This window comes from Physella acuta, unplaced genomic scaffold (genome assembly GCF_028476545.2).
Source record: "Physella acuta isolate Inbredline_101_S28 unplaced genomic scaffold, ASM2847654v3 ptg000379l, whole genome shotgun sequence".
In the NCBI taxonomy this organism is placed as follows: domain Eukaryota; kingdom Metazoa; phylum Mollusca; class Gastropoda; family Physidae; genus Physella; species Physella acuta.
The window spans coordinates 142,679-164,860 of record NW_026731898.1 but is presented as its reverse complement, the minus strand read 5'-3'; the positions used below and the strand labels follow the sequence as shown (position 1 = coordinate 164,860).

Genomic DNA, 22,182 nt, shown 5'->3' with positions numbered 1-22,182 from the left:
AGGGTCATTTCTACACGAAAGAGTTTAATTTTCGTCTCCACAATTGAGACTAATCAAATATTGAGAACATGACATTTAAAGCTTAGCGATAATGGATTTGTCTGCTAATTAAACGGTCGTGCAAAAGTGCTGGGTGGGATTTGTTTGTGGTAGGCGTGTTAAAGTTCTGTTGTTAAGTTCGTGAATGGTGAGTAGAATTGTGTTGTTCGGAGTAGGAATGATGAGGTAGAAATGTGTTTTTCGGGGTAGGAATGGTGAGTAGAAATTGTGTTGTTGGGGGTACGAATTGTGAAGTAGAATTATGTTGGGCTAGTAATGGTAACGTAGTTTTGTGTTGTAGAAACTAGGAATGGTGAAGTAGATTTGTGTTGTTCGGGCTAGAAAGGGTGCGTAGAATTGTGTTGTTCGGAGTTGTGAAGTAGAATTGTGTTGTTCGGGTTAGGAATTGTAAAGTAGAATTGTGTTGTTAAGTTAAGGAATGGTGAGGTAGATCTGTGTTAAGTTCGGGACTGGTGAGGTAGAACTGTTTTGTTAAGTTCGTGAGTGGTGAGCAGAATTCTGTTGTTCGGGGTAGAAATGTTGAGTAGAACAGTTTTGTTAGGGCGAGGAATGGTAACTTAGATTTTTGTTGTAGAAACTAGGAAAGTGAAGTAGATTTGTGTTGTTCGGACTAAGAATGGCAAAGTAGATTTGTGTTGTAGAAAATAGGAAAGTGAAGTAGATTTGTGTTGTTCGGACTAAGAATGGCAAAGTAGATTTGTGTTGTAGAAACTAGGAAAGTGAAGTAGATTTGTGTTGTTCGGACTAAGAATGGCAAAGTAGATTTGTGTTGTAGAAACTAGGAAAGTGAAGTAGATTTGTGTTGTTCGGACTAAGAATGGCAAAGTAGATTTGTGTTGTAGAAACTAGGAAAGTGAAGTAGATTTGTGTTGTTCGGACTAAGAATGGCAAAGTAGATTTGTGTTGTAGAAACTAGGAAAGTGAAGTAGATTTGTGTTGTTCGGACTAAGAATGGCAAAGTAGATTTCTGTTGTAGAAAATAGGAAAGTGAAGTAGATTTGTGTTGTTCGGACTAAGAATGGCAAAGTAGATTTGTGTTGTAGAAACTAGGAAAGTGAAGTAGATTTGTGTTGTTCGGACTAAGAATGGCAAAGTAGATTTGTGTTGTAGAAACTAGGAAAGTGAAGTAGATTTGTGTTGTTCGGACTAAGAATGGCAAAGTAGATTTGTGTTGTAGAAACTAGGAAAGTGAAGTAGATTTGTGTTGTTCGGACTAAGAATGGTAAAGTAGATTTGTGTTGTAGAAACTAGGAAAGTGAAGTAGATTTGTGTTGTTCGGACTAAGAATGGCAAAGTAGATTTGTGTTGTAGAAACTAGGAAAGTGAAGTAGATTTGTGTTGTTCGGACTAAGAATGGTAAAGTAGATTTGTGTTGTAGAAACTAGGAAAGTGAAGTAGATTTGTGTTGTTCGGACTAAGAATGGCAAAGTAGATTTGTGTTGTAGAAACTAGGAAAGTGAAGTAGATTTGTGTTGTTCGGACTAAGAATGGCAAAGTAGATTTGTGTTGTAGAAACTAGGAAAGTGAAGTAGATTTGTGTTGTTCGGACTAAGAATGGCAAAGTAGATTTGTGTTGTAGAAACTAGGAAAGTGAAGTAGATTTGTGTTGTTCGGACTAAGAATGGCAAAGTAGATTTCTGTTGTAGAAAATAGGAAAGTGAAGTAGATTTGTGTTGTTCGGACTAAGAATGGCAAAGTAGATTTGTGTTGTAGAAACTAGGAAAGTGAAGTAGATTTGTGTTGTTCGGACTAAGAATGGTAAAGTAGATTTGTGTTGTAGAAACTAGGAAAGTGAAGTAGATTTGTGTTGTTCGGACTAAGAATGGTAAAGTAGATTTGTGTTGTAGAAACTAGGAAAGTGAAGTAGATTTGTGTTGTTCGGACTAAGAATGGCAAAGTAGATTTGTGTTGTAGAAACTAGGAAAGTGAAGTAGATTTGTGTTGTTCGGACTAAGAATGGTAAAGTAGATTTGTGTTGTAGAAACTAGGAAAGTGAAGTAGATTTGTGTTGTTCGGACTAAGAATGGCAAAGTAGATTTGTGTTGTAGAAACTAGGAAAGTGAAGTAGATTTGTGTTGTTCGGACTAAGAATGGCAAAGTAGATTTGTGTTGTAGAAACTAGGAAAGTGAAGTAGATTTGTGTTGTTCGGACTAAGAATGGCAAAGTAGATTTGTGTTGTAGAAACTAGGAATGTTGTAGTTAAACGCGTCACTAATAGATGGGGTGTGGGGAGTGGGTGGAGTGGGGGAACACACTCACGTCTGGATAAGATCACACCTTGTTTTTCTGCTACAGAGACCACGTGACCGCATTTAAATAATGAATGCAACCGGTAATTAAATGTAACGGACCGTTAAAAAATAACGACTTTTTAATATGGTCACGTGTTATTATTTACGACCATAAGAAAAAAAAACCCAGACATTTTACGTAATGATATAGATGGTAGCGGAGTTAAGTCGTTAGACGGATGGTTGGGCACACATGTTAAAAATGTATCTACTGAAGTATAGATAGTGTCTGGAAAACTGACATATTTTTCCATTATGCGGAGCTTGCCTAATACACACACAACCCCCCCCCCCCCCCACTCCCCCCACTCCCCCCCCCATATTTATATATATACATATATACATATATATATATATATATATATATATATATATATATATATATATATATATATATATATATATAATGTTCTGTTGCAAACGGGAAACAAGAAAATGTCTGTCTGCATTTGTAGTAGACCCATATACATATATATTCGGGAGGTTGGTAAAGACAGATGGAATGATAAGCCTATATCTACCCCTTCCTGGATTTATTAGGGATCCACCATCGTTAGACTGCAACTTTCTCCCTGCCTATAGAAATAAAACTAAACCATTGCTAACCTCTACCGCTATCCCTTATCGATCTTTTTAAAGAAATTTCTCTTGAGCATAGTCTATCTTTATCGGTCGAACAAAAATATATATTAGACAATAAAACTCATTGAAGTTTGTTTTTTCTTTGAATAAGATAATAGAAAAGTCTTTCATGTTTTTCACTAAGTTCATTGTCTATTGCTCTCGTAATTCTCGATAGCTCGATTTTTTTATTGACTAGCTTAGACCTAAAGAACCGCAAGTCAATAATATAAAACCCTGTAGTCTTTAATCGGCTAAATTACTGAGTAGTATGTTGTATTGAGGGTTAACTTTCTATACAAGTATGGATTTGATCGTTCTGTTAACAATGTGTTAACAATGTGTTAACAATGTGTTTCTTAGTAGGATATCGCCTGTAAAAAAATTATTTCTAACTTTATTGGCATTTGTTAACAATGTATTCTAGATTTTAGTATAATTTGTAATATTGTGCCACAAAGTGTATAATAGTTAACAAAATTTTAATTTGTTAAGGATGTTGAAAATTGTAAACGGCTACGGGTAAATCAATTGGCCAGTGACGTGGACCGTCGTGTATTTTTCTTTGACTTGAAAGGCAACCAGATCTACTTGCAATTTTAATGACGGTAAAAAGTTAAACGAGAAAGATAAAATAGTAAAATACACAAAGTCAAGATTTTTTAATGCAAATTTTTTTTTGATAGAATCAAGTCATAGAACATAGTTTTGGATCAGGATTTGAATCAGGAAAATGTTGTGGATTATGGGTCATGGCCTAATTGTTGATAGATTTAACATTAGGGTTATGGCTAGAGTCAGGGTTGAAGCAAAGGCTTAAAAAAACAATGTAAACGTTACGATATAAATAGCACATTAAAAGGAGTAGAGTATATTGACCTACACGCAGAGGCGTAGCGAGGGGGGGTGGGGACCGCACCGGGTGACACCATTTAGGGGGGTGACACCAAGGCAAAAAAATGAAAAAATATATAGAGAAAAACTTGAGGGGGGGGTGCAAATCGAATCGAAAACTTGAGGGGGGTGCAAATATAAAGTTTGAAGGGGGGGGGGTGCAAATCGAAAATTTGTCCCCGGGAAGGGTCGCTACACCTCTGTGGGGTGACATCATTAAGTGCCGCACCGGGTTACACCCGACCTCGCTACGCTACTGCCTACACACCAAACACACAGTCCCACACCTACACACTCAACACACTCATACACACAACACAAACTAAACATTTCACTCAAGTGTGATTCAACATCAAAAACATTTAACTGCCTTCGACCGCCTATAAACATGTAATGAAACAAAAAAATCTATAGTCCCCCACAACCAATTTAATGTAGGCCTACATCAAAGGTTTGTGTCGTTTCATCCGTGTTAAGTTTTAAACGCTAATATCTTCAGATGTAGGCAAACACTACTTTCCCGAGGAGGTTAAATCTCGATTTTATGTAGGAAAACACGAATTCTAAGCATAACCAAAGTTGGGTATTTTTTACGTAGGCAAACATTAGTTTTTGAGGTATTTGAACTCTGTTTTTTTAATGTAGACAAACGGTTGTTAACGTCTATCTAATACTCAAAGAAAACTACTTCTTTCGTTGATACACATGTGCTTATATTTTAGTCAGGCAAACATCGTTTAAACTATAATCTTTCAAGAAAATGTAGCTTCTAACATTTTTAGTGATTGTTTTTATCTAAAGAAATGTGCGTTTGGCAGATGTTGGAGGTATGTTGGGTGTTATATTTTCTTATTCGCTTAGCAAGATCCATTTCATAATTAGCTGAGTTCTTATTTAAAGTTTCTATAGCAGGTAAACATTTTTCTTTAAAAACATCTGACTTATATAGGACTATATATATATATATATATATATATATATATATATATATATATATATATATATATATATATATATATATATATATATATATATATATATATATATATATATATATATATATATATATATATATATATATATATATATATATATTGTACAAGTATAGCATATATATATATATATATATATATATATATATATATATATATATATATATATATATATATAAATATGGTGTGTGCGAGATAGAGAGAAAATTTGTGGCCATTGTCGCTAAGCCTCGCCTAACCTGTCCAGTTAGCACAAAACGTGTGACTTGTCTCCCTTGTAAACAATCTGTTGTTGGCCGGATGTTGCTGTGTTGCTATCACAACACTTCTTGTTTAATTCATCAAGATGAAACAGATCTGATAAAGACGTCAGTGTTTCCCCATGCCATCCATTTTTTTTTCTCTTTTCCCGTGTTTTTTTTGTTTTTTTTTGTTCCCGTGGATTGGCAAGGGAGATAAAAATCGCGAGCCAAGAACAAGCAGTTATCTCCACCTGTGTGACATCTTTTGTTTCGTTGAAACCCGGGCAAACAAGGTCGTTAATTTTTGAACACCTCGGGGACCTGCGAGCTCCTGTTTGCCCGGTGACCTTGAACCGACTGGCAAAGATTGTGGAAGTGGGGGGGGGGGGGGGGGGGGGAGGAGTGCGGAGTGTTTTAGTTTCATTTCCACATTACTACAACAAAGAACAGATAACTACCAGTTAAACTATTGTATGCCCTTACACCAGAGTGCTACCAATATTGTAATACATGTATATGATCACTATCGGAATAGCCATCTATATTTGAGATGCCTTGATTTGATTTGCACCTGTTGAGCAAAAGGGCTGCCATTGGACTTGGTTTTGAGGGGCTCTCTTTCTGTGCTCCCATGTAAGCCCGGCATCCCTTGCCTCATCTCTACTGTTCCTCGAGGATTTCCTTGACCGGCCTATTTTCCTCTTCCCCTGGAGATTTCACGTCTAATGCTTTCCTCACGATGTATCCTTTATCCTTCTCAGGGTCTGCCCTATCCATCTCCATTTGCGGACTTTTATTTCACTGTCTACAAGATGTTGTTTGGTGTTTTGCCACATGTATTTAATACATTTGAGTTATGTTTTAAATTCTGTTTTGGGCATTACCAAAGTATCTTATTGTACTTCGATTATGCCCATAACAGAATTTAAAACATAACTCAAATATAATAATAAAATAAATAATGTGGCAAAACAAAACAAAAGTATCGTATTGTACTTTCTAGAAGTGTCCAAAGATTTGATAAGTATGTCATATAGATCCATGAAGGTTGGCATTGTTGGAAAGTATGGAACCAAATGAAGGGCTCAGTGGAAAAAGTACTTAAGTGTATTTTGAGAGTTTTGAGAAAAATGAGTGCAAAGTTTTTAAATTGTTATTGAAATACCAAAAACAGCTGATGCAGAGTATTCAATTTAAGCTTCTTCGGTACTTTTTCCATGGCCCAAATTTACAGGGATGGTTAAGGGGAGGTAGTCAAATAATATACCGGTCTTAACTCATTTTTGAAAAAATGTAACTTAAGTACTTTTTCCACTGAGCCCTTCAAATAGAGCGCCTCACTCAGGAAAACTGTCAAGAAAACGGAGATCGCTCAGCATAATACACTTTGGTTCCAAAAACAAATGCGCGATCATAAAACTGCGCAACGGAAACTGCGCAAATAGAAAATGCCCAAATACAAACAAATTTTACCAATACACTTAAATTGTGTCATATTTCAAGGAAATATGTTTGTTATGCTACAATATACATGTATTCACTCTTTGTTAATGTCTGTAAATGTTTGATTTAAGAAAACAAAAAACACCCTTCCGCACATTTTTTTATGCAAAGTTATCCGTTGCGCAATTTTCCGTCGCACATCTTTCCGGTCACCCACACTTTGTGTAAAGGAATCCAAGAAGAGAAAAGCACTTGGCATTTGCAGGCGGTGCTTGGGTTTATTCAACTATTTCTGCAACTCAAGTACACTTGGCATCGCCTTAGAGATACGAAGAATAAATTGTGTAAAGCAAAACAAAAATGTCTCTATCTCAAAACAGCGGGAGTGAGCAGAAATGTAAATATCTTCAGATCAAGTGGCTGACAGTATAATATTTAGAAAAGAAAGATAGTCTAAATATAAAAACATGAAATTAAACGGTTATAAAGAAGAAAAGGAACGGCGTGGCATAGCGGTAGAGACCTACAAAAAGTCTCGAGTTCAAATCACTAGAACGTCATTGACTTCATCCCGCTCTGATAGGAACCTAACTAACATTAGGGAAACAAAGGCGGCAGGGCATAGGGCTGAACACATTATCCCCTTGTATGCCTCGCTCATTGAAACAGAAAAACTTCATCTGTCCCATGTTTTTCGGACACAAGTAGAAAAAGATGATGACATTTTGCTTTTAGTGTAACAGCATAAAACCACCCACCCCCACCCAACACCCACCTGATACCCACCTAACTTACATAATAACGTAACTCCACCCCAAAGCCCCCCCACCCCCACCCCCCACCCCCCAAAATGACATTCACCTTACATAACAAAGTAACACCACCCACCCTCACCCACCACCTACGTGATACACACCTTACTTACTTAACAACGTAACATCACTCATCATCTACCGATCTATGAACATAGAACAAGACCCCCCCCCCCCCTCCCCAACCTTATTCCCCCAAAAAATAATCTCGCATACCCAAACAGCTAAGTTACAAACATGTGAACTCTCTAAGCCTTAGTTTTAAAATATAAACAATTATCCCCCCTTCCATCCCTTTCCTCCGCCATATTTAAACAGTTATTGACCTTCTCATGACGGAGTTATCGACCTTGTGATCATTATCACACAGCTGTCCAGCCCGCTCATATCGCCGAGTAATCCATCTTTTGCTGTAAATAATTTTTCTCCTCAAGGGACGGCACTCTGCTCAAGGGGCGGCACTCTACGCAAGGGACACAATTTTTAAATTCCAACGAAATTTTTTTACGCGTAAAATAAACATGCTTGGAGATATTTCTATTTTCTTATTAAAACTGTATTACATCGAGCGTGTTATCTGACAATATTTTTATTATTATATTAAACGACGATGTATAAATCTCAGATTTAAAAAAAATATTTAAAGAAAAAAGTTCGCTTGTTTTGATCTTTACTTTTTTGAGTCAGGGTTAGAGTAATGATCTAGAACAGGGGTCTCCAAACGTTTCAGTCCGAGGGCCGCATTAACCATCAAATCTCAGTTCGGGGGCTAGTTTGTTCCAGACATGTCGTGATTTTTCTGAGCAAAGTTCCTTAGCCATCACCAATAAACATTTTTTTTCCGTGGACAAAAAGATCTCCGCGGGCCGGATGAGAGGACATCGCGGGCCGCATCTGGCCCGCGGGCCGTAGTTTGGAGACCCCTGATCTAGACGTTCAGCTTTTATGTAATACGAGTCGACCCGCAGCGTATCATACGCCGCTATTTAGTTGTTTTATTTTCTACTTATCAGTAATTCATAATTTGTGAATTCGACAGTACCAATGCTGCCACTGAAAATATTTGTGTTAAAACACTAACCCCCCCCCCCCCCTTTCCCCTAACCCCGACCCTACACCCCCCCCCCCCCCGTGAAAGCAGCCTCCTCTTAGTTATTTTTTAGTTACCTCCTTAAGTTTAAAATCGAACTAAATTATCTGCCCCTAATAGAAACCATGCTCTACGGCTATACGATTTGTAAACATTTAGCTTTGTAAACATTTAGCGTGACCAGACAATGTGGGGGTGGGGTGGGGGTGGTAGTGATAGTGATAGAGAGAAAGAGAGGGGACTGCAAGGAGGCGCTTGCAGCTTGTTTTCTAACGACTCCCAGCAGAGAATTATATATATAGTATATATGTCTTATATCTGGGGAAGGGGGGGGGGGTGAAGCTAGAATAAGTAATTACTAGAGTTTAAATGTTAGGGGGAAGGGGGCTATACTATAGTAATTGATAGGAGGCGTTTTAGGGTAACGTACAGGGCGGAACTGAGTTAGATTGATAGGGGTATAAGCTATAGTAATTGATAGGAGGCGTTTTAAAATAACTTGGGGCGGGGCTGGATTAGAGTGATAGGGCCTGAACGATAGTAACTGATATGAGGTGTTTTACAGTAAAGCTTGGGGCAAGGCGAAGTTAGAGTGATAGAGGGGGGTAGGGGGCTATAGTAATTGATATGAGGCGTTTTAGAGTTAGTGATGGTTGGAACTGAGTTAAAGTGAAGGCAAGTAAGTGATGGGGAGGTAAGTTAGAGTAGGTGACGTGTATTAGTGGGGTGAGAGGCAGGGTTATGTCAGTTTCGGGAACTGGAGCGAAAAACAACTATATCGAAACTAAATTAAGAGTTTACGACGTGGGGTAAAGAACAAGAACGTGAAGTTTAAACACCAAACATCCAATATCTACCAACTCTTAGTGAAAACTTTTTGGTAAATATAATCTAAATTGAACAATCCGAGGCCAATCTTACCTTGAGTAAAAGATTATTAAATTACCACGAGTCAAACACGAATTCTTAACCTGTCGCCCCCTTCTCCCTAATCCGATAGTTAAACCCAGTAGTTCCATTACCACAGATACCTCCAGTTTATCGTTGAACAATCATTCTCCTGTAGATGTTTATGACAATCATTTTTTAGTCATTAATCCTGAAGATCGAAATCAAAATCATTATTAAATTTAGAAAATACTGGTCATAATCATTCCTTAGCTTTTAATCCAGAATACCATAATCACAATCATTCTAAAGTCTGTAATTAAATTCATAAGATCCTAATCACAATCATTCTTAAGTCTGTAATTGAATTCATAAGATCCTAATCACAATCATTCTTAAGTCTGTAATTGAATTCATAAGATCCTAATCACAATCATTCTTAAGTCTGTAATCTTGAAAATCTTGGTCATAATCATTTCTTAGAATTTAATCCAAAAGATCCTAACCACAATCATTCTTAAGTCTATAATCTTGAAATTCCTGGTTCATAATATTTCCTTAGCTTTTAATCCAGATTATCCTAATCACAATCATTCTTAAGTCTGTAATTTAATCCAGAAGATCCTAATCACAATCATTCTTAAGTCTGTAATTTAATCCAGAAGATCCTAATCACAATCATTCTTAAGTCTGTAATTTAATTCATACGATCCTAACCACAATCATTCTTAAGTCTATAATCTTGAAAATCCTGGTTCATAATCATTCCTTAGCTTTTAATCCAGATTATCCTAATCACAATCAGTCTTAAGTCTCTAATCCAGAAAACCCTAACACAATCATTACTTAACCTCTTATCCCCGAGGATCCCAATCAAATCATTATTTATCCTCTAATCCCGAAGAGCCTGCTAATCACTTGCATCATTTCATTGCTATCAGCGCAGTAATTATTTCCACGCGCGTCTGTGGAGTAATTGCCAGAAAGGACATCCATATAGGAAGTTTCGAGAAGATAATATTTTTTTAAAGAACGGCTTGAGATGTTTTGTAAAGGTGCAGGCTATTAACATAGATGATGAAAGATGTGGTTAAGTTGTGTGTGAATTATGTGACTAGTTTTAGGATGTAAACTGCTATTTAGTTAGGTATGTAAGTGATTGAGAGAAATTTAGGGTAAAAAATGTGTTAAGGTTTAGGATTGAAGTTTTAAATTTAATTTAATTTTTAGAAACAGGTTAATGTTAGTTCATGGAGTAAGCTCTAATTAAGATTGAGGTGAAAGGTAATTAATTGCAAGCATAATCAGTAAGGTTAGGCTGAGATAAAAAATTAGAGGTAATCTGTGAAATTTATGTGAAATATTTTGGGATAGTAATACATTTTTTTTTAAATTAACAGGATAATTTTTTTCGTAAAGGGAATCTTCTTCTTCTTTGTTCTTAATTGTAATGATGAACGGTATTTCTTCCAACACAATTAAGTATTAAATATCAACTTGTTTTCCGACACTCAGGCCGTTGACTTTGATTTCAGCTTGCTTTTCTTTTTACAAGCTTTTATTTAACTCACTTCCTCTGTCGTCAGTCTAGATGGAAACGCAGGAGTGAAAATTCGGAAACTTCTACTTGACCGATACGATTCACATTAGGCACGTGGGTCAAGACATGAAGACAATGCAATCTGAAACTAAATTTGACTTAATTGGATGCCTAATTGATTTTTAATGAATTAATTAAAATTTGGACCGAATTAGTAGGCATATCTAGCCAACCACACCACACGCGTCATCACCTTCAATAGCTGCGCCATCACGTAATGGCTGCGTTCAAAAACCATTGCGCGCCTACTGAACGTGATGTTCAGTAGGCGCGCAATGGTTTTTAGTCATGTAACTCTATTGTAAATAAAACATGTAAAGTACTGGAAAAAAAAAATTCATAAAAAACGTTTTAATAACAAGCTTTTATGTAACAATGCACTAAAAAGTAGAAAATAAATTATAGACTACTATTTAAATAACTATAAAGAAAAGCGTGGGTGTCTTCCTTAACATTAGTAAAGGTATCCAATAGATACTAAAGTGACCCACGCTTTTCTTTATAGTTATTTAAATAGTAGTCTATAATTTATTTTCTACTTTTTAGTGCATTGTTACATAAAAGCTTGTTATTAAAACGTTTTTTATGAATTTTTTTTGTATTTGCTTCCGTAGCCTTTGTCCAACAAAAAACAAACTACAAGGCAGCAGTTGTTTGGTTTGAGAGTTTTCTCTCCTAGATGGGTTGTTGTCCCCTAGCTATCGAGCCTCATCTGCCAGGGGTTCGAACTCGGGACTTTTCGGTTCAGCAGCCATGAGTTTTACCAACCCGACAACACAGACCTCCAAAATGGGATTGTGATACAGTTAAGTTAATGATGAGAAGAAAAAAAAGTGAAACAAATGTGTGTAAATAATTGAGAAATATCACGTGATGATGTACGCTTAGAGACATCTAGAACGGAAATAATTATATATTATTTGTTTATAAATAGAAATCTTTATATGCCCATAGAAATTAAAACAAACATAATTGTATACAAGCTTATAAATTGAAAAGTGTGGGGGAATTTGTGTTGAGCGGGGGGGGGGGGTATCATCATCACAATTATACGTTTATTTTGGGCAGTTTTTTTTTTATATAACTTAGTTATCCGTAAAAGAAAGTTTTTTGATAATTATTCTGGGTTTTTTTTTAAAAAAAAAACTCATTACGTTTTTTTAATCAGTATATTCATCATGCCACTACCCTCTACACACACCCCACCCAAACTCCTCCCTCCACTCACAATCATAAATAACATCCTACGATCACGTGACCGTTTATAGTTTTTTTCCCCATGTGGCCACTTCCCTCCCCTCTATCTTTAAAACCGGAAGTATCTCTTTACTCAACTCTTCAGCGATTGGCCGGCGCTGTAATGGCGTTATTAACAAGACAGCGTCCCAAACTATGGCCTGATTATGAAACAGTTCATCTCGCATTAAATAACAAACAACATCCATTTTATTTTAGGAACCTGATCTATATTATATTAGTCAATGCTTAAATAATTATATCTATTAAAAACGTGTATTACTAATACATTAGCCTTGTATTGATAATTAATTGACTATATATTCATGTTTTGTTGATGTACTAATTATATATAAATTATATACATTATTCAATGATAGTGTATTACATTAATGATCCGGTATTAAAATGTATATTGATTACGTATTGTCTTACATGAGTAATGATTATTTTATTATTATGTGATGGTTTTGTAATGATTTTGTAATGAAACTTTATTTATAATAGATTCATTATGTGTTAATTGTTTCGAGTTTTGAATATAAATTAAGTATGTTAAGATAATGAGTTTAACATAATATGTTGTATCCAAAGTTCATGTTTACCTAAAAAGTTTGACCTTCTAGCATTTCACCCGGCATTCAAGTTCAAGGCCGTTTTGTAATTTATTTTAGATCTCCTTTAGCATTTATATAATTCAAAATCCGATCTTGTCATTGCCGTACAAAAAAAACAACAGGCACACTCTTCTTCACCTGTACTGATTCAGATTCGCATGCTGTGAGTCCTTAGTTCGATATTTCATCAACAGCTGAAGTGAGCATGCAAAGTGAAAATAAAATAATGTAATAAGTTTGACTAAATTAGTCAATTTATTGCTGACTGAGAACAGAGAAATATAATAGATACATAATACAAATATAATAGAAATATAAAAGATATATAGTAGATATAGTATAGAAATGTAATACAAATATAATAGAATTATAATAGAAATATAATAGAAATATAATAGAAATATAATAGAAATATAATAGAAATATAATAGAATTATAATAGAAATATAATAAAAATATAATAGAAATATAATACATATTATTATATCATACATATGTAACAGAAATATATTAGAAATATAATAAAAATATAATAGAAATATAATACATATTATTATATAATACATATGTAACAGAAATATATTAGAAATATGTAAGAAATATAATAAAAATATAATACATATACAAAAGAAATATAATAGAAATATAATAGAAATATAATAGAAATATAATAAAAATATAAAGGAAATATAATAGAAATATAATAGAAATATAATGTGTTATAACAAATTAAGCAGGAGCTGCGGTTACTACCAACTCTGGAATCATGGTTCTATAATTTTCTTATCAACTAATTAATTAACCTTCTAATAATGACATTCTGTCTACGAATACTATATAACAAATTTTTCCAGTGAACCCACACAGCTATCATAACATTCATTCTAACATTTTCATCAAATGATGTATCAATCAACGGCTTATTTAAAAGTGTTCTCTGGCCTAGGGTTAAGCATTGATTAAATATGTCCTATGGCCTAGAATTCGACCCAAAATCCTTGCTAAGAAAAACGCAAAACAAGACCTTGAACTATAAATCAGAAGACGAAATCCAAAATTCTAATTTTCAACTTCCAAGACGATTTCTCTCCTATAATATCTTCTCTATACCTAATGAACTTGACTTTGATCTTTTATAGCATATATATATATATATATATATATATATATATATATATATATATATATATATATATATATATATATATATATATATTATGAAAAAGAAATTTCGCTAAACACACCAATTTCGTGGTTCTGCCTTCTCAACCAGCTGCATGCGCCATTTTTGATTGCCAATATCCCCAAACCACGTGGTTTCGTATCAAGTAACCTTTGAACTGCCAGCCGCAGACGATACAGTTTTTTTTTCTTTTTAAGTTTTCAAAGAAACAACTGATTAAAGATCATACTGAAGATTGGGGCAGACACAGAGGGAAATCACCTTTCAAATGTGAACTTTTCATATCGGAGAGTGGTTTCTGTCTGGGGAAAAAAATGACCAACCTATTCGTCCCCGTGTGAAGACGATACGTTTAAATTCTATTTTCGTTTTGGGAAAATGCTCCGGCGTCCCACCACTTCCGGTGTTGAAGACGAATTTCTGACGATGACGTGGACATCATATCACGTGGCGCCCGTTGTTCCACATAAAAAGGTATAGATTTTAAAAAAAAAATATAATTCCAGACTATTTTTGTCCGTTTGGTTAGTCGTTGATACAGCTGTAATTACATTGGAGAAATGACCCAGATAAAGGTACGCCGCCACCCCCCCCCCCCGCCACAATTTTCTACCTGCTGCGATCGTGTCGGTGTAAAGGTATTGTGTCCACACTAAGGTAGTTTCTGTCCTGTGGAGTGACGTGCTCAGGAAAGTGTGTGGGGGTGAGGGGGTGGGGTGATAGAGTCTTGCACTTGAAATTTTCGGGGTTGGGGCGGACTAAAAAGTGTATATTTTCTATATAAATAAGATGCCTGGAAGAAACACTGATTCCTTTTTTAGCGTGTAGACATATAAAAATGTCTAGTAGAGCTCCTATTTGTCCAGAATTTTCTGCTTCTTCATCGTTATTGGTTGTAAATTTAAGGGGGTTTCCTATGACACAAATAAGCATTACGTGTTAACTTTTAATGCCGTATACCGTCCTTTAACTACGACCTCAACCAGCTTTCCTTTCTTAGATTTAATTCCGTAGTGTTTCCCCATATAAAAACAACCTCCAAGGCAGCATTGTTTGGTTTTGGAGTTGTCTCTCCTAAATGAATTGCTGTTCCCAGCTAACAAGCCCCATCTACCCGGAAGTCTAAACTCATGAATTTGGGATTTTCAATCATATGCACTAGATTCCGACCATGCCATTCCCCTCTGCCCAGACATGAAGATGATATTTTTGCACCAGTGGTAAGAGGAGTTGTGAGCGTGAAGGTGTCTATAGTACATTAAGGCATCGAAAAATAAAACATCTCGGTCCATAGGCCTACCTTTGTCATAGGTATTGAAAGGTTTTATCAGTGAGTCGAAAAATGAATTGCGTAGTCGTAGTAGTTTTGGAGCAAAGAATATTAAAATCGAAGTGACTACTCTCCTTTGCGCATGCGTATTTTTTCCGGCTAGAATTGTCCTATTAAAATACTTGGTTTAGGAATCTGCTAAATGGTCTCAAAGTCTTTGTAAACTTGTAAATAAAGGATGTTATGTTTAAAAGAGGTGAGGATATCTTCAAGTAAACAGAAACCATCTAAAAAAAAAAACTTACATGTATAAAAAAACAAATTTGTCGTCAAAATTTCTCGATTGACTGAATCAAACATCTAAATGTATCAGGCCTCAGCCTTACAACTGTTGCCTGTGTATCGTGGCTATACCCAGCCTCAAATGTCAACTATATTACATTATAACCCGCCGCATAAGCAATTCTTGCAACAAATATCGTGTTTGCTTGCAAAAAACGGGCGATTAAATCATGCGCTTTTTCAATGGATGAATAGACGATGTGAAAAATATTGGGGATTTCTGAATTTTTTATACGATGCAAAAAACAATTTGCCTAAATTTAGTTGGTTTCTGAATGTCTGAAAAGAATTTTGAATAAGCCTTGATCGACCTTTTTGAAAACTTAAAAGTATTTTGAGAGAGAGAGAGATGACGCTAAATTGTGGATTCCTAATGATTTGCGCACTTCCGTCTAAATGATTCAATAGATGTCCGGAACACAGTTTGTCAACATATGTAGCATTAGACTGGGTACTGAAAGTAAAGGAATTTTAAAGATTTTTGGTCATTCGTTTTTATTTGTAACCATAAACTGCGCTCAATTATTCACAGTGTTATGATGCACCAGTATGGGAAAAAAAAGAACCTGATCCGCCGATGTGTTTAAACTTCTATAGCGAACTTAAGGTGGCCTTGGAGGCATATACAACTTTTGCCTTTTATATAATAGATATTTAAGGAATTTCCTCCAACATAATTAGGTATTACACGTCAAAATATTATGCGCCATACTTTGAAATTTCGACACCGACTTCATACTACCTTACTTTTTTAAATTAGCTTCCATAATATGTATCCTTGCAAGAACTGTCAAGGCAACATTTGTTTGATGTTTGGAGTTTTCATTCCTAAATGGATTACTGACCTTAGCTAACTGTCCTCATCTGCTTGGGGTTCGAACTCGGGACTTTTAGAGTTGGAAATCATACGCTCTCCTGCCCGACCACGCAATCCCTTAATATGAGTTGAGTTAACATATGTTGGGAAGGAGTGGTCTAACGGTAGAGAGCTGGACTGCTAACCTGTAAGTTTCGAGTTCGAATACGGGTTCAAGTCGGTAGACCGTCCCTGAGTCCACCCAACTCTGATGGGTACCTAACTCATGTTAGGGAAAGTAAAGGCGGCTGGGTATAGTGCTGACCACACTATCTCTTCATATGCCGAGGTCACAGAAACAAATGAACTCTACTTCACTTGCCCCAAAGACTGTCAGGTTTGAAAGGGAAACTTTAAGAATTGTTTGATGTTTAAACATGTTTTGTTTGTGTTGGATCTACATTGATGCAGAGTTGAAAAAGTTTAAATTCCTTTAATATTTTATACAGTAGTTGACCAAAGGAAATTGCATCTGACTAAGACATGTTTTCAATCATCGGTTGAGAAACAGCTTCATAATCTGGACAACGCAATATGAGATTTTCATCAACCGAAATATTGTCAGCAATAACAAATCAAATCTCACAGCACACATTTTATTTTATTTTATTTTTTTGCAAATTCAATATTATTTTTTTTTTAAACTGAAAGCATTATTTCGTTCGAGTAAAGAGATATTGAATAAAGTCATGAATGATTAATACATGATATTTATTTTAGAAAAATAAAAACAAAGTATTAGGATTTATAGTAAAAAAACAAATTTAATCACGACTAAAATAAATCTTGTAAAAACAGCTTGGAAAACAGGGTGAAAACCTGAACCATACAAAGGGAGACAATTCACACGATTAACAAGAGTTATCGGAATTACCCTACAATAATATATAGTGATATCCTTGGTTGTGCAACAATTTATTCACTCAGTCCGTGTAGACAGACGCTTGCAGCTTGTAGCATAAGTCAAGTTTAGAGCAGAAGTCGTTTCGTTGGATGGAAAATCAATAAACATGAAGATTTTTTTTTATATAAAAGATGGAAAGTTTAAACGTGGAGGCAATCTATAGATAAGTACTGAAGACAGCAAAAAAATTGTTTCAGTTTATAAGTTATGTGATTCATTTATAGTAGTTATACATGTCTGTGGGTAACACATAAACATATGGTAAACACATGATGAACATATAAACACATTTAAAATGATGAACAGAAATCACATAACATAGTAAACACATAAACACACACGACGTATTAAACGCATAAACACACAACCTAATTATCATATAAACCCACATAGTAAGTAAATACATGATAACACATAAACACATATGCCAAGGTGAAAACATAAACACTCAACATAATAACACATGAATATATTATGATAACACATAAACACACGTGACAAGGTTGACACATCAACACACATGACAAACATATATACACATCAACATCAAATGATGACAAAATTCACACATTGAAAGCCTGGCATAAAAACTCTTAAAATTATACACAAGTCAATAGGATACCACTTTCCATCATGTACTTACCAAGACAGTACTTAATGCACACACATATAAAAAAACATACACATATCCAATGATGGCAACAATTCACAAGCAAGCAAAATGCCTGATTTAACTATATTCTCTCGGCATGTGAAATCTTCATTATAACTCTAATGTTACTGGTCAATGAAATGTCCGATTTTGGACGAAGTTTCCGAGTAAGTGAAACGCCCAGTTCGACCAGAAGTCCCAGCAAGTTAGATGTTCAGTATTTGTGTACATTCTCAGGTAAATGTCTAATTTTTGAAAAAACATACCAAGCAAACAAAATGTCCAAATCTGTCCAGATTTTCCCCAGCAAGTGATATCTCCAGCATGTCTAAATCTACTGGTCAATGAAATGTCCGGTTTGGGACGAATTTTCCGAGTAAGTGAAATGTCCATTTCGAAAAGAATTTCCCAGCAAATTAGATACTCAGTATTTTTCTAAATTCTAAATTTTCTGCTTATTTTAGCCAAACATATAAATCTAACAAAATGACCAGCACTGACCAGATTTTTCCGGAAAGTAAGCTATCACGTTCGACCAGATTTCTCCGTCTAGTGACACCCCCCACCCCATCCCCACCCCCCCCCCCCCCACCCCCCACCCCTACACACACACGCCACATACCACCTAGCGTGTATGAATTATTCACTGCCCAGACCGACGCACCACCACCCCCTTCCCCCGCTACAGTCTCAATGGAACGCCCTTGTCCCTAGAATCTACTGGCCGACCTGACATCTAAGACAGGGAAAGGTCGCCGTGATTTCTGAAATAATAATCCCCAGACGCTTGACCGCGGATAAGTGTTGTTTTTTTTTAAGTCAGTTTACACGGGGTAGGAAGAGAATAAGTATGTTAAGATTTCTTTGAAGATTGGAGGGTCAGTAGCTTAGAATAGATGGTGTCTGGGTTTAACTGCATGAGTATTGTTTTGGTGATCTATGACCAGTAGCTTAGATAATGTCATGGTTTAACAATATAAGTACTGTTTTGATAATCCGAGGATCAGTAGCTTAGATAATGTCATGGTTTAACTATGTGAGTAATGTTTGATGATCTATGAATAATAGCTGAGATGTTGTATGGTCAGTAGTTTAAGTAAAGTCAGGGTTTAACAATATGAGTTCCGTTTTGATGACAAATGAGCAGTAGTTGAGATAGTGTCATGATTTAGCTTTATGAGTACTGTTTTGATTATCTGTAACAAGTAGCTTAGATGTTGTATGGTTAGCAGTTTAAGTATAGACAGGGTTTAACTATATGAAGATCATTTTGAAGATCTTTAATTAGTTAATTTATGTATAGTCATGTCAGTGGTTCAGATGTTTTGGGTACATCTTTCACCACATTAAGTGATGTTATGTTTTTTATAGGAGCAGAAAGGAATTAGACAAATACAGTGACCCGAACACAGTTCATTATAATTATCAAAACAAGCACAAACATATTGTAAAGCACAATGACCAATTTAAGTCAAATATATTTAACTACTTAAGGAACTAATAATAATTAGTAATTTCAACACTTGTACAAATTATAACTAGGCCAACCGCAAAGTGCAATGGATCAATTCCAGAACAAGACCACCAAATGGCAAATGCAATAATCTTCACCAGGGCAAATACATTGGACAACTTAATGAGCCGCATGCTGATTAACACAGTGACAAACATAATTAGCCTTTCAGTGGTCTAAATGAGGGATCTCCAAACTACGGCCCGTGGGCCGGATGCGGCCCGCGAGGTCCTCTCATTCAGCCCTCGTAGATCTTTGTGTCCACGGAAAAAATTGTTTGTTGTAGGTGGCTGCGAAAAAAATGCCACCCCAATGAGATGCCTTGAAGAAACTCTGGCCCCCGAACTTATATTTGATAGTTAATGCGGCCCTCGGGCTGAAAAGTTTGGAGATCCCTGGTCTAAAGTCTAAGCAATGAGCAGAGAATTAGCAAGACTATGGCCTAAACATGATAGCCAGTGCTGGCGCCAGGTTATTTAGCGCCCTAGGCAAAACTTATTAAAAGCGCCCCCCCCCCCCCACCCAAAAATTTTTTCCGTGCCTCTGTATTATCAGAGGCGTAGCGGGGACAAACTTTCGATTTGCACCCTCCTCAAAGTTTCGATGTGCCCCCCCCCTCAAACTTTCAATTTGTTTTTCCAACCCATTTGGCGCCCCCCCCTACGGACAGCGCCCTAGGCGACCGCCTAGTTCGCCTCTTAGGTAGCGCCGGCCCTGATGTTAACAGATAGTATCCCGCGCTGGACGGGATGGTCGAATGGTGCCTGAGTCCACCCAGCTCTAACGGGTACCTGACTCACATTATGGAAGCAAAGGCGGCTAGGCTTGGTGCTGACAACACTATCTCTCACCGCGGCCATCAAAACAGATGAACTATACTTAATCTGCCCTATATGTCTTGGATACGAAATGGAATTTTTTTTTACCAAAAGCAATAAGTCGCAAGATGGTAAATACATTGACCAGAAACCTGACCAATACACTGACCAACACACTCACCAACATAGTGACCGACATTCTGACCAACATACTGATCAACATACTAACCAACACATTGACAAACACACTGACCAAAACACTATCCAATAAACTGACCAACATACTAACCAACACACTGACCAACATATTGACCAACACACTGACCAACACACTGACCAACATATTGACCAACACACTGACAAACACACTATTCAACACACTGACCAACACACTAGCCCACACCCTAACAAACATACTGACCATCACACTATCCCACACTCTAAACAACACACCGATACCAATACACTGACTAACATAATGAAATGCACACAGCAGAAGAATGTAAAAGAATCAGATTTATGCAACACGAGATTCGTAAATTCAAGCACACTTAAAAACCACATAGACCACTCCACAAAGCACCTACCCATTCTACACCATAAACCCTGGCTGAAAATTCAAACAATATGTTCTCATCTTGCTAACTCCTACCCAACTAAGCATGAAATCACAACCTCTGTTCACTAGTTTCCAATCCCGAACGTTTGATTAAACTTCAGTTACAGTAATCAAATGGCAATGAACACCCCAACAAAAAATAATACATCAGCCCATGCGCGATGCACATATCAAAGCACATTGACTAGCTGTAAGGCGTTGCTTTACTGATGATTGCTTTTTTAAAAAAAAAACTTTTTGATAATTGGAATTTAATCTCCGAGTATTTCTGTGATTGCTATGCACTGATTGCATTTATTTGTGGATGTGGCAGGGATGGAGTTTGACGATGAGGGTGATGGTGCTTATAACAGGATTAAGAGGTGGGGGAGATGTGGTGAAGTGCCTTTTAAGATTGGGCAGATGAAGAGATGAAATAAGATGACCACTGGTCAGTCATGGGGAAACAACCAAGAAAAAAATGTGCGTGTGTGTGTGTGTGTGTGTGCATGCGTGCGTGCGTGCGTGCGTGTGTGTATGTGTGTATGTGTGTGTGTGTGTGAGTGTGTGTGTGTGTGTGTGTTTTTGTGTGTGTGTTTGTGTGTGTATGTGTGTGTGTGTGTGTGTGTGTGTGTGTGTGTGTGTGTGTGTGTGTGTAAAAGATAATGGCGTATTGGGTGGTGAGAGAAGTAAGGATTAAATAAATCAGTTATTTATTATGTTGTCGTTAGACTGCTAATCCGTAAGTCTCGAGTTCGAATCCGGGTTTAAGTCAGTAGACCGTCCCATAGTCCACACATAAGGTCTGAAGGATACCTAACTCACGTTAAGGGAGGAAGTATAGGCTGCTGGGCATAGTGCTGACCACACAATCCATTCGTATGCCGAGGTGACAAAAACAGGTGAACTCTACTTCACTTCCCTCAGGGACTGTCAGAAACGATAGTTGAACTTGTACCATGAAGTGTTACTGTTTTTTACCTGATTTCGAACAAAGAAGAGATTTGTGTAAGCCAACCACCTTCTCATAATTAGAGTAAAGTCATGTATCCATAAGTTGAAGGGATGCAGACACATAAATACACACACATATATATACACACACGCACGAACGCACGTACGCACCCACATACACCCGCACACACACACGCTTACACAACCAAATACACGCATACAGAAGTCCTAAATTCTAGTTGAATTCGAACTCGAGACTTAACGTTCCTAAGCTAATGTACAACCACGCTACCAGTGTTTCTTCG

At 36.4% G+C, this 22,182-nt stretch overlaps 1 protein-coding gene across 1 annotated transcript in view; it reads right to left on the bottom strand.

Annotated features, from left to right (window-relative positions):
* Positions 1 to 6,409, bottom strand: part of LOC131941986 (uncharacterized) — a 130,693-nt gene extending 124,284 nt beyond the window's left edge. The window contains exon 1 of the mRNA XM_059301629.1: positions 6,400 to 6,409. The gene's annotated coding sequence lies outside the window, so the exon portion shown is untranslated. The remainder of the gene's footprint in view (positions 1 to 6,399) is intronic.
* Positions 6,410 to 22,182: the final 15,773 nt, after the last annotated feature.